This window comes from Rhincodon typus, chromosome 24, assembly GCF_021869965.1.
Source record: "Rhincodon typus isolate 14 chromosome 24, sRhiTyp1.1, whole genome shotgun sequence".
Taxonomy (NCBI): domain Eukaryota; kingdom Metazoa; phylum Chordata; class Chondrichthyes; order Orectolobiformes; family Rhincodontidae; genus Rhincodon; species Rhincodon typus.
In genome coordinates this window covers 41995268-42008689 of record NC_063355.1, presented here as the reverse complement: position 1 = coordinate 42008689, position 13422 = coordinate 41995268, and the positions used below count along the sequence as shown (strand labels likewise).

The window sequence follows — 13422 nt, the reverse complement described above, 5'->3', positions numbered from 1 at the left end:
CCTGGAACTTTATCCACCTTTATGTTTTTTAAGACCTCTAACACCTCCTCTATTGTAATGTGAACTGTTTTCAGAACATCACTATCTATTTTCCTGAGTTCCCTAGCTTCCACATCTTTCTCCATGGTAAATACTGACTTGCATCTTACCCATTTCCTGTGGTTCCACACTTAGATGACTTTGTTGATCCTTAAGCAACCCTATTCTCTCCCACATTGCTCTTTTGCTCTTAATGTATTTATACCACAACCAATATCACAAAGGCATTATCAAATTACAATTTGAAGCATCTTGCTGTGTGTAAATTGATCACAGCATTTCTTACGTTACAATTATTACTATTTGTTGTAAGAAAATATCGTTATTAACTGTAAAGTGCTTTGGGACTTCCTAAGGTTGTGAAATATCCCAAGTACAAACACAATTCTTTTCTTTTTTAGCAACCTGTTTTTCTGTCCTCTCTTGAATGTGCAGACTCGTGCTGAGCTAGTAGTTTATGGCTGCAGGCTACTCATCAACATTTCATTCTCATGTCAAATGCCTTAGCAGACTTTGAACACTGACAGAACAAGGCAATTTACAGATCAAGCAGGGAAGTGAAGTTGAGCAAGACAGATCATTCTTGATCTGGGATAGTAGGAACTGCAGATGCTGGAGAATCCGAGACAACAAGGTACAGGGCTGGATGAACACAGCAGGCCAAGCAGCATCATAGGAGCAGAGAGGCTGACGTTTCGGGCCTAGACCCTTCATCAGAAAAGGGGGAGGGGAAGGGGGTTTTGAAATAAATAGGGAGAGAGTGGGAGGCGGATAGAAGAGGGATAGAGGAGAGGATAGGTGGAGAGGAAACAAACAGGTCAAAGAGGCGGGGATGGGGCCAGGAAAGGTGAGTGTAGGTAGGGAGTTAGGAAGGGGATAGGTCAGTCCAGGCAGGACGGACAGGTCAAGGGGGCGGGATGAGGTTGGTCAGTAGGAGATGGAGGTGCGGCTTGAGGTGGGAGGAGGGGATAGGTGGGAGGAAGAACAGGTTAGGGAGACAGGGACGAGCTGGACTGGTTTTGGGATGCGGTGGGGGGAGGGGAGATTTTGAAACTTGTGAAATCCACATTGATACCATTGGGCTGCAGGGTTCCCAAGCGGAATATGAGTTGCTGTTCCTGCAACCTTCGGGTGGCATCGTTGTGGCACTGCAGGAGGCCCAGGATGGACATGTCGTCTGAGGAATGGGAGGGGGAGTTGAAATGGTTCACGACTGGGAGGTGCAGTTGTTTGTCTAGGCCCGAAACGTCAGCCTCTCTGCTCCTATGATGCTGCTTGGCCTGCTGTGTTCATCCAGCCCTGCACATTCTTGATCTTACTGACTGGTGGAACAGACTCAATGCTGAATGGCCAATTCCTTTTTTTTAATGTTCTCATCCCCTCTCTGAGTATTTTATTGGTTAATGTTATGGGATCTTCTGTCAGTTCTGAGGGATGCATTATTGCCCTCTGCTGGACGAATTATAGAAAGGCTAGTGAAGTTGATATTTTTGAGTGACATTCAGTACTTCCTTGTGAATTAGCATTGCAGGATTCAGAACAGAGTGAGCTTTTATATGGAAACGAAATTCAAATAAATATCCTTACATTACTCATACTGTGCATGAGGTCTTTTCCAGCAGTGAAAACCTAGTTTAACAGACTCAAGAACCAAATGAGGGAGAAAATGGCACTGAGACATGTTAATTGGGTAAAGAAGATGCATTTTAAAACAAAAACAGAGATTGCTGGAAAAGCTCAGCAGGTCTGGCAGCATCTGACAGCAACTCAATTCTGAGGAAGTGTCACTGAACCCGAAACGTTAACTTTGATTTCTCTCCACAGATGTTGTCCAACATGCTGAGCTTTTCCAGCAATCTCTATTTGTGTTTCTGATTTAACAGCATCTGCAGTTCTTTCAGATTTTTATTTATAATTTTGATTCCAATGTTTTAAAATGTCTATCATTGCAGAAATGAAAGTCAAAATGGAATGAATTAATGGGTCAAGCACTCAATCTATTTTCTTCCAAAATAGCTTGATCTCACATAACACTGATCACAGATTAAGTGTAAAGGACCACATATTTCTGATATAATAAAACAAAGATACTGAAGATCTGAAACAAGACCTGAAATTAGTGGAGAAACTCAGCAGACCTGGCAGCATCTGTGGAGAGAAAGCAGAGTTAATGTTTCGAATCCAGTGACTCTTCTCTAGAACTGACAGTAGATAAGAAAAGGAGAGATATTATATTGAAGACAGGGGTTAGGAGGCAGAGGTGGTAAAGGAGTGAGCAGACACATAGAAAGACAGTCTGGCAGACAAAGGCATGGATGATAGTATGCCAGAGAGAAAAAAGCTCATAATATGAACCATAACTAAATGAAGTGGGTTGGCTGTGCTTAAAACAATCATGTAATGACATGTAAAGGATGTAGAAAAAAAGCATTGAAGCTTTTTTGTTTCCAGTCTATAAACTGGAAATGGAAGTCGGACACTGTTATACAGCTGGAAAGTACCAAGAGAGCTCTTTTGCAACTTGAAGGTCAAATGGAATGGTGCACTGTATACTTTAGGTACACGATATTCTGTTACATGTGGCACAGAAAGATGGATGGTCAATGAGACAGACGAGCACCAGGAGTCTTTGAGTTAAGGAAAACTGGCCCCCAAAACAAAACCAAGAGCTGCTGATGCTGCAAATCTGAAACAAAAACAGAAATTAGTGGAGAAACTCAGCAGACCTGGCAATATCTGTGGACAGAAAGCAGAGTTAACAAACTTTAATATTGGCTCCGCACTTTATTCCTAGCCTCGCCCCATAATCATGGCCCAATCCTCTATTCCAAACTCACCCACTAATTCTGAACCAGTCCAAATCCCTGGCCTCCTCCTGTAATACGAGCCCCTCCTATAACACAGGCTCCGCCCTATAATTCTAGCCCCGCCCTATAACTCTGGCTCCGCCCTATACATTTGGCCCTGCCCATAATCGACCCCGCCCGCCAGCACTGGCCCCGCCTCTAACGACGGTCCCGCTCCCTAACGTCGGCACCGCCCTCTACTCCTGACGCCTGTCAATCCACGGCATCGCCTCCACCGGAAGGTCCGTTCTCGTCAGTGAGCCGGGTACTTTGTTTCTCCAACAATGAGAGCAAAATAACATTTTTAATAAAATTACAAGTTTTTAAAAAAGAGCTGCATGAATTACAAACGATGCCAGGTATTACTAATGTCGTTAAATGGAGTAATGTTGATTTAAATACTGAGTCTGACGTTTTTAATGTGTTGCGAAGGGAAGATACTGGCGGAAGGAAATCGGTGTCGGACTGGAAGAGCCACGTATGGCGCCCGGCTGCGGCTTACTTCCCGAAGGGTAAATGGCGGTTGTGGGGGTGTGGAGTCAGAGAACAGTGGTGTTTTCAATCATTATATGTTAGCATTTCCCTTCCTTTGGAGGTGTCACGGCCTAAAGCCGGAGGCTAAGCCTCGGGTTGACATTCTGAGACTGGCTGGGTGGGACGAAGAGGTTGGCCTCTGGAGCTGCCCCGTAATGGTCTTTAATTCTTCTCCGTCATTTGAAAATATTGATTAGTCCTTTGTTTGCCTGGAGTTAAAATTGCGCTTATCCTCGACTAGAACAGCCTGAAACGGGCGAGGTGTTAGTGTTTGGGGAGGCTGGACGACAGAAAGAAGATCGAATGCTGGTGGCTCGACGCCGAACTGGGCATTTGGTAATGGCCAAGTAAACAATGAGTATTGGGGATGTTATGGTCCTATTGGCTTTGCGTTCTAATGACGCCCTACTTACCATAGCATTCTATTAGTGTACGTTATATTTGCCTGTAGCTAAATAGATTTTTGTAGTAAACAAAGCAAAAATTGTTGGAGAAATTTAGCAGATCCGGGATAGATCTGTGGAGAGAAAGCAGAGTCAACGTTTCGGGTCCAGTGACTCTTCTGAAGACGTTGGTTTTACTTTCTCTGTGATGCTGCGCTCCCGAGTTGCTTCACTAACAATTTCTGTTTTTGTTTCAGAATTCCAGCATCTGCAGTTCTTTGTATTCTGTTTAGATATTTGTAGTGAAAAATTGTATGAAGTTGCAGTATATTGATTTTAAACTGACAAAAGATGTTTGATTTGAATCAAATGTATGGCTAGTGGTCATTACGCTTTTGTAAGTTTGTGTTTACTTGCTGTATTCCTTTGAAACATCTGAATTTGATATATGGTGAGGATTTTATCCTTCCATTTCCTCACCTCTTTAATGCCATCTTCCATATTTGTCATCTTTTCCTTAATTTCAAGTAAAATTTGAATTGCTTGCCATTAATGTTTAATTTCCCCTCTTGGTGTTGCATGTGCTGATGATAATTATCTAGCAGTGAGGCTTTGCAAAATTAAATGATTAGCAATTTTACCCTGAATTCAGAGCATTTTAAACTTTTAACTCTATTTCTGACTCTTGTCTTGTATCTGTTTTTGAACCTTAAAGATCTCTCCCAGCTAGGAGAATATCCTGAATTTGTCTTTCTCCTTCACTGTTTCCACCTTCTAGTTATGGAAGCTTTTAATTTCCAAATGGCTCCCTGTTTTGGATGTTCTGAGGCAACTTGTGAAATCAGTATAGGCTTTAGCATAATGACTGCATTAATGGTATCAGTGCTGTGAACTTCTTGAATTCTGCACTGGCGCATAGAGTCCTCGGGATTCAGCATGTTTCTAAAGAGCTTATATAATCACTCTGCTGTTGTAATTAAAACTTTTGTATATCTCATTTTAATTCCAAGTACTATTAACTATAGCACAGCAAATGACTTGCTTCAGTCCTCTGCCATTTTGCTCCTCCTTCATATCAGCAAACTGATTAATTCATCATCTGCTCTTAGCCATTATGTTGTTGATGATTCTGTGCTACACTTATCAACTTCACTCAGGTCATATTTCCTCAGTAATTAGAGTAAACCAACACATGTTTATCTGGAACAAAAATAAAGTTGCTGGAAAAGCTCAGCAGGTCTGGCAGCAACTGTGAAGGACAAAACAGAGTTAACGTTTCGGGTTCGGTGACCCTTTCTCAGAACTGATGTTTATCTGCTCTATCTGTTCAGTGGGTTATAGTGAAATCTTGTTTTGCTCAGTTTTGTCTGGTGGCTGCTACTGCCACCTTTTTTTTTGTCTGCTTTTAGTACAGTACTTGATCTGTCCAAACTCTTAGCTTATCTTTCTCATGTAACTTCAAAATAAGCCATCTCCACTGCTGAGACAGCTTTGGGAATGAAAAAACTCTGCTGTTGAAACAGTTCTTAACACAGTAATACCCAAGTGTCTTATTTACTATACTGGTCTTATATCTGGGTGCTTCTTATGATGCTAATACTCATTTTGTCTGACAAACATCTTACCCCTCTCATTCTTTTTGCTTTTTCAGTTTAAGTTCCCAAACTACAGTTGTCTGTTCCCAAGTGGCTGTTGGTTCCATGGTGTTCACAGCGAGTGTCAGATTGTTTGAAGGAGTATATCTCCTGGAACTGGTCCTGTCAACAAACAAACCAGGACTTTCAGCAGGACCGTTGGAGATTGATTGATTGTGGTTGAATTGTGATGATTGATTCTTTCCCCACCATGTTCCAAAATTGAGATCCACTAGTTGCAACATTGTCTATAGTCAAGCCAGTTAGATATCAATGCACTGAGACGGAGACTTCAGATTATAAATACTGAAGGTGGCTAGGGTCTGATTGATGAATCAAGCAAATTGCTGATAGGAAACTTGATATGGCTTTGAGATTACACTTGAAGTTCCTGCTGTATCTGGATCTGTTACTTCCAGAAGGCATTTGACAAGGTGCTGCATAAAAGACTGATCCAAAAGGTTAAATCCCAGGGGGTCAGGGGTAGATTATTGGCTTGTTAAGAGGATAGCTGACTGACGGAAAGCAGAGGGTCGGGCTAACTGTGTCCTTCTCTGGATTGTGAATTGAAACTAGTGAGGTGCCACAGGGTTCATTACTTGGTCCTCAACTATTTACAAACAGGGACAGTGTTATAAAAATTTTTGTTTCTACTTAACTAACAATGAGACTTAACTCCAGCTCCTGTTCGAAGCAGTTTATTTTCTTACTTGGTACCAAGGAGAGTGAGTGTTGATCTTCACCGGCACCCAACTCTGCTAATACAGAGTATAACAATCTCCTTTATACCATTAACTTCAGAGCAGGGTGTTCCCGTGACATCTTGTGTTTGTCGATTCATTCATTGTAAGTTTAAAGAAAACAGACGCTGCTCGAGGTAACAGGAATGCTGTGTTAATAATTACTTCTTCAAATGACCTTCGGCATGCAGCTAGCATAAGGAGTGATATACAGTTTGATTGAAGCTCTAGTTTATCAGTAACTAGGCTCCACAGGGATACAAGGGACATCTCTAATTCAGCCTAAAACCTTGGTATAGTGACAATATATCAAAAGATCCTTCTCTAACTCTAGCTAAGATAACATGCACATAGTGATAACACAGTCTGAGTAACTACCTCCCGAATTCTGCTTAGCTCATTAAAATCCTGCATGCTAACTAATTAGAATTCTTTCTCTATGCCATCGGTTTCTCCCAAGGCTGCCTTTTCTGTCTTGGCCTAAATTCCCATCTACCCTTGCGATGTAAAATTTTTCTTCCACACAGAGTGTAACATAACAAAATTTGCAGATGATACTGAATTAGGTGGGAAAGCAGGCTGTGATGAGGAGCAGAAAAGCTGACGTTTCGGGCCTAGACCCTTCTTCAGAAACCTGCTGTGTTCATTCAGCTCTACACCTTGTTATCTCAGATTCTCCAGCATCTGCAGTTCTTACTATCTCTGTGATGAGGAGATACAGTTTACAGGTGAATATTGGTAGGCTAGGAGAATGGGCCAGGATCTGGCAGATGGAATTTAATGTGGATAAGTGTGAGGTTATCCATTTTGGCTGGAAAAGTAAAAGGGTAAATTATTATTTAAACGGGAAGTTGATTCAAAATGCATCAGAGGGATCTGGGTGTCCTTGTGCATGAATTGCAGAAAGTGGGTATGCAGGTGCACCATATAACAAGAAAGGCAAATGGAATCCTGGCATTTAGTGCTAAAGGACTAGATTATAAAGGTAAAGAAATGTTGCAACAATTATATAAGATGTTGGTGAGACCACACCTGGACTATAGTGTCAAGTTTTGGTCTCCTTACTTGAGAAAGGATGTGGTGGTACTGGAGGCAGTTCAGAGGAGGTTCACCAGGTTGATTCGAGGAATGAAAGGGCTGTTGTATGAGGAGCAGTTGAATAGTTTGGGCTTGTACTCGCTGGAGTTCAGAAGAATGGGGACGCTGATCTGATTGAGGTATATAACATGCTAAAGGGGACTGATAAGATGGCTGTTGAACAGATGTTCTCCATTGTGGGACAGTCTAGAACAAGAGGTTATAGACATAGAAGAGAATAGGCAGGTTCAAATTGAGATGAGGAAAAACTACTTCTGAGGGTTGTAAATCTGTGGAACTCACTGCCCAGAATCAATCAATGATTCAAGAAATAAATAGACATTTTTCTGATGAAAAATAAAATAAAGGACTGAGAGGAGCAGGCTAGAAAGTGGAGTTGAGAGCAGATAAGATCAGCCATGATTGTATTATGTGGTGGAATGTGCTTGAAGGGACTGAGGAGCCTACTCCTGCTCCTAATTCCTGTGGTCCTTTGTTACTAACTGGTTAGACCCAAGAAACTATTTAGACTTTAATGCAACATATTAGTTTTAGATTACAGTGTTTTATCAGTGATCATGAATTCTAAAAGGATTCCTAAATTAGAGTGACCGTAATGATGTGCAGATTATTTCTGGTTGGATTCATCAGACCCCTTTTAAAATATAATGATGTTATATATGCATCACCTTGGTGGTTGTTTTTGACTGCATTGTGGTATGTAATTTTTGAGCTAGCAAATACACTTCAACATCACATGGGCATGAATGTTTCTTGTATTATAATGCAGAAGTGCCTCATTAGCTGTAAAGTGTTTTGGTATATCCTGAGGTTGTGAAAGTTACCATGTAAATGCAAATCTATAAGCCTGCTCTTAATTCTAGCATATGTTGAACCTTGTATCGTATGTTTTATTATATATGGCACTGAAATGTCTTTATGACATAGCTGTAGTAAATTCTTAGAGAACTTATACATGAGATGTATATAGTTGATAGCTTTGAAACTAGATTTCTCCAAGGGTGATATATTATGGCTTTAAATTTTTCATAAAATCCTGATCTTTTTGGATCGGAGATAAATTCTGTATCCTGCCACATTTAAAGCTTTGAATGTTGTATCTTAAGTTTTTTAAAATTGCGTAGTGTTTTCATAATTATTATTCAAGTACTTGGAATGGTTTTGATTTTAATCTTGTCACCAAGGGATGTATCCTCGCTCTTTTCTAGAAATTTTAAAAGTAATGTTGTGTTTTAGTCATTATCTCAACTGTTCTGACCTGCTTGTCTGCTAAATTTTGCACCATTGATTGCCATTCATGTTTCCAGACAGCTTTGTCAGTATATTATGGCACTGAATTATTTAAACTCGAAAAAGAAGTTCAAGCACTTTGCTTTCACAGACATAGAAATCCAGTTGCTGAGCATTTATGGATATACTACAGTTTTGAGTTCTTTATTAGTCTATCCTTTTAATTGCAAAGAATATCCCTGGACTTTGACAAAATAAGTTAATGCAGGTAGGCAGAGAAAGTAAGTCAGTTTAGACTTAATTAGCATTTTGCAAGTACTGGATTTTAGAATTCTCATCCTTGCTTTTAAACTGCTTCATAGCCTTGATTTTCATATCTCTGTAACCACCTTCAACCTTCCCAAGATTTCCTGTGCTGCTGAACTCTGTCTTTTTGAGCATCCCTGATTTTAATCTCTTCACCATTAATGGCTGAACTTTCAGTTGCTAAGTCCCTAAACTCTCACATATCCTCCCTAATCCTGTCTGGCTTTACCTCTCTTTTCTCCCTTAAGATACTCATTTGAAATCTGTTTACCATGTTTGTGTCACCTATCCCAATACAATATGTGGCTTAGTGTTTAAAATTGTTTTTGTAATGCTTCTATGAAGTGCTTTGGAACATTCATGATGTTACAGGTGCCAAATAAATGCAAGTCTTTGTTTGCTTTAAAAAGAATGCTTTTTTTGTCTAATAGTACTAATACCTGCCCTTTAGATTTTGTAGTAGTTCAAAATGTGCTTTGAAGATGTAAAGTAGCAAATGAAAGTCAAAATCTGTACGCGTGTCTCATTTAATTTTGCACAGAGTAGATTAAGTAGAAGTGCTAGATTTTAATACCTTGTTATTTTAATAATATCCCAGTGATGTGACTGGGAATTTTTTTTTTGAAAGTATGAAAAGGTTTTTGTTTAAGATGGTGAAAAGTTAAGATAATGTGGGCATAGCAGATTATTACAATGAAAATGGGAAACTCTGAAAGATTTTAGTGAGATAAAGAAATTTTCCTCGGTCATCTCTTCTAAATGCACTGAATTTTCTGCTCTTTCGCTGAAACTTCCTATACGTTGTCCACATGCTGTCCTCTTCCTACACTCTCAATTAATACAGTCTCCCCCTGTAATGTGTTTGTTGCAGAGTCCCTTTCTTGCCTTTCTCCAGCTTTCTTCAAGCTTTTCATAACCTGAGCTTGCTGCTACTAAATCATTAATTTATGATTTACTTTCTTTTTCTCGCCTTTTTGGCATCATTCTGCCCCATGCTATTGGCCTCGACTATTTTTAATTAAACAAAGTCTGAAATAAGTCATTATCAACTTGTTTTAAAATCGAGACGTATGAAACGTAATGAAATTTTAAGTGTGTATCTCTCACGCACACGCAGAGCCATAGAATCATGCAGCATGGAAACAGACCCTTTGGTCCAACCAGTCCATGCTGAACATGATCCCAAATTAAACTAGTCCATCTGCCTGCTTTTGGCTCATGTCCCTCCAAACCTTTGCAGTATATCTTTTTAGTAAACTATTTTGACATGAATTTCTTTCCTATTTATGTCTACAAAAATGTTCGGAATTTCAGTTGAATCATAACAACAAATGGGTAACAAAATTGCCCACAAAACTTTGTAGGCCTAGTTCTTTGGAACTTGGAAAGTGAAATTCTTCTTGTATTTACAGAGTCTATTATTAGTTGGATAGCTTGGTTTGTTTACCTGTTCTGAGATGATTTTGTTATTGTTCGATAGTCAGTCTTTGCTGTTTGAAAGAGGTATCGGAGAGCAATTACCAACCTGTTGGGATTGGGAGAGTCAATATCTGGCAACGAAACACCACTTAGTCAAGCCACAATTTGTCGTTGTCCAAACTTCAGTCTCGGTATAATGATCGAAGTGGATGGATACATTCCCACTGTTGCCCCAAGTCCCCTTCAACCCTCCCTGCAATGTCCTACTGTGTTGAATTAAAAAATTATTGGACCAGCTATAGTATGCTTGCTGTTATACTGACAAATTAAGAAATAGCCAAACTGCAATCTTTGTAGTCTGAAATTTTTAATTCTTCCTTGGGCTGTAGATATTACTGGCAAGACCAGCATTTGTCAGTCTTTAGGTGGTGGTGAGCTGTCACATTGTGCTACAGCAGTCTGTGCATGTGAAGTGCTCCCTCAGTATTATGAATGATGTTCATGGATTTTGATTTATGTTCAGTGAAGGAGCATGTTACTGTAGTTTTGAGATGTTAAGGGAGCAGTTCTTACTATTCCTTATGCTAAGTTTTACATGACTGAAATATTTCTGGCTGATACCAGGAGCAGAGTGCGGCTGTTCTTCAGGATAGTTGACAATAGTCAGATTTTGACTCTGGGTCCATGTCACATTTAGCATTTATGTTGTAGCAGTAGAGTCTGTTTAAAACTATCTGTACCACTGCTACAGGAATCTACCATGAAATACGATCTGTCACAAGTGCAATTTAATACGCTATCGTTAAATGTCTCCCAGGCTAAATACATTACTCTTTCTTTTCATGATCATTATTTCTAGGGGCACAATCTGGAGATCGGAGTCCACATTCTTCAGTAAGTCTGTTAATTGTTCTTGAACCCTTGATGCAAGAGTATCCCTAAAGGGATAGATTAGCAGTTGAGTTATATGGGTTGGCTTGGAAACTTTATTAATTTATTTAACCAATTAATTTATATTTATTTAATATTGGGTTTAACTGTGAATCAACATTTTGTTGCATGTCTGCTAAAAGGATTTGTATTTACAATGGAATTTTTTTATTATTAACCTGATTTTTATTTACAGCCACCCTTGATTCAGAAGTTGAGTTCATTTGTAAAGCTTTATTTTCAAAAGCTGTTCTATATAATGTTAGATATCATATCTGAAGCTACATTTGCTTGTGAAAAAAAATCCTTTTACATATGTTGCAACTAAATATGTATGTTTTGTATCTGGATTTGTTATTTGTTTTTAAAAAGGGTTTGACAGTGTATAAAAGTAAGCAGGGCAATTTTGATCAAGATAATAGACTCTGATTGCTCTTTGGAGCTCAGAGCTCCTATTTGTCTGAAGCTATATGCAGTACAGTCAAGTAACATGAAAATGGATTCCACTTCAGTCGATATTCTGTGATCTGAAGTATAGTATTTTTAAAATTATTGAATGTGAATCTTGTGCTTGTAGATATTGTTCCCAAAAGTGTTGTGCAGCCTATGAGAAGTAGTTGGCTTAGTTATCAGTTACAGATTTAAGTGCTGTGGTCTCATTATTAATTTAAATCCTTTCTGCATTGCAGCATAATTCAAAGCCAGTTGGTGTGACCAGTTTGATTGAAACCCTACACTCCTTCCGCTTGCTGTCTGCTAGAAGATAATTTGATCAATTAAAGGAAAAAGGAGAATAAATGAGAGCCAACCAGAAAAGCAATCAGTGACTAGTGTGCCTCAGAGGTCAGTGTTGGGGTTGCAATTGTTTATAGTTCACATAGATGATTTGGAGTAGGGGACCATGTGTAGTGTGTCAAAGTTTGTGGATGACACAGATGAGTGGTAGAGCAAAGTGTGTAGAAGACTCTGAAAGTTTGCAGAGAAATGTAGATTGTTTAAGTAAGTGGGCAAAGGTCTGGCAGGTGGAGTACAATGTTGATAAATGTGAAGTCATCCATTTTGGCAGGAATGACAGTAAAAGCGACTATTACTTGAATGGTAAAAAATTGCAGCCTGCTGCTGTGCAGAGGGACCTGGATGTCCTTGTGCATGAATCGCAGAAGGTTTTTTGCAGGTACAACAGGTAATTAAGAAGGCAAATGGAATTTTGTCCTTCATTGTGAGAGGAATTGAGTTTAAAAGCAGGGAGGTTATGTTATAGCTGTATAGGGTGCTGGTGAGGGCATACAGAGGGTACTGTGTACAGTTTTGGTCTCCGAAAGAAAGGATGCACTGGTACTGAAGGGGGTGCAGAGAACATTCACTAGGTTGATTCCAGAGTTGAGAAGGTTGACTTATGAGGAGAGACAGAGTAGACTGGGATTATATTCATTGGAATTTGAAGAATGAGGGGGGATCTTTATAGAAACATATAAAATTATGAAGGGAATAGATAAGATTGAAGCAGGGAGGTTGTTTCCACTGGCAGGTGAAACTAGAATAAGGGAGCATTGCCTCAATTAGGGGCTGCAGATTTAGGACTGAATTGAGGAAGAACTTCTTCACCCAAAGCGTTGTGAATCTGTGGAATTCTCTGCCTAGTGAGGTAGTTGAGGCTTTCTCATTGTTTTTAAAGCCAAGGTTTTTTGAACAGTTAAGGAATTAAGGGTTATGGTAAGAGGGTGAGTAAGTGGAACTGAGGCCATGAAAAGATCAGCCATCATCTTAATGAATTGCGTAGCAGGCTCGAAGGGCCTGATGGCCTACTCCTGCTCCTGGTTCTTATGTTCTTATAAATTATACAAAATTCAAAGCTTTTTTCAATGTAAAACTATGCTTTTCTGCTCTGAAGAGCATATTGTTAGCTAGCCTCTAATTGGACAATATATTAGAGCCTGCAACAACAACTCTCTAACTATTTTTTCTATTTTGCCAATGTTTGCTAAATGTCACTTCAGAGCTTTTGGTTTACCATTGAATTTTTCCCTATAGCAACTGTCCAAGTAATTTTAAGTCGATTTCTAGTGGTGTTCAAACTCTCATACAGATTATTATGGTGTACTGGGTAAGAATCAGTGAAAGCTCTATCAATACTGTCTGTCTGGTATGTTTCAGATTTGAGTGTTTTTCGAGTGTCTTGTTTATCATTTTCAATTAATGGTTAAATGGCTGTTTCAGATTTTGTGAATTTTAAAACCAATTTGACTTGTCAAGATTTCTGCTG

General features: G+C 39.4%; 1 protein-coding gene across 10 annotated transcripts in view; it reads left to right on the top strand.

Moving 5' to 3' along the window:
- Nucleotides 1-3110: 3110 nt before the first annotated feature.
- The window catches only part of golga3 (golgin A3), an 82985-nt gene continuing 72673 nt past the window's right edge, over nucleotides 3111-13422 (top strand). For 3 of the 10 annotated variants that reach the window (XM_048611434.1, XM_048611432.1, XM_020534281.2), the window contains exon 1: nucleotides 3318-3397. The gene's annotated coding sequence lies outside the window, so the exon portion shown is untranslated. The other 7 variants (XM_048611433.1, XM_048611429.1, XM_048611430.1 and 4 more) reach the window with 6 other exon arrangements.